The following is a 625-nucleotide window of genomic DNA, read 5'->3' as shown; positions in this document are numbered from 1 at the left end:
GGAATCTTTGGACAAATCTCAATGTGATTAATAATCCTTTAAGGATCCGAATCATCTCCACAAACACAGGACAAGTTGTGACTTGCAGCTTCCTCTGCTCTCTCCATCCCCGGCGTGACGCTGCCAGGTGACTGCCATCGGTTGCCTCTGCCTGTCTGCCTCCAGTGAGTCCCGGCGATCCCGCGTGCTGCCGCCATTGCCAGTCCCGGGGGTCCCAAATCTACTTAACCTCAACCCTTCGTATTCCATCCCAGGAAATTCCCGAAACGTTCCCAACCGGCGAATGATATTCCCGATATTTGATTTTTGTCTCAGGAAGGTTTCAGATAAAGCGGCGGAAGAAATCGCAGGCGAACGCTCACGCGTTTCAGAACTTCCCCCGGACGCAGAAGAAAAGACGCGATTCGCAGGTTCCAGCCGGTGAGAAGTTTTCACTTTGTAACTCTTTTTATTCTGAATTGTATCTTTTCTATAAATCTTTATCAGTAACACTTCCTGTGCGACCCCGCGCGTCTTCCTGTGCGACCCCGCGGGTCTTCCTGTGCGACCCCGCGGGTCTTCCTGTGCGACCCCGCGCGTCTTCTTGTGTGACCCCACGCATCATCCCGGGGGGACCCCGCGCATC

This window comes from Nanorana parkeri, unplaced genomic scaffold (assembly GCF_000935625.1).
Source record: "Nanorana parkeri isolate BGI_ZX_2015 unplaced genomic scaffold, ASM93562v1 scaffold2508, whole genome shotgun sequence".
NCBI lineage: Eukaryota > Metazoa > Chordata > Amphibia > Anura > Dicroglossidae > Nanorana > Nanorana parkeri.
The sequence above is the reverse complement of the archived record's forward strand: the minus strand, read 5'-3'. Positions refer to the sequence as shown.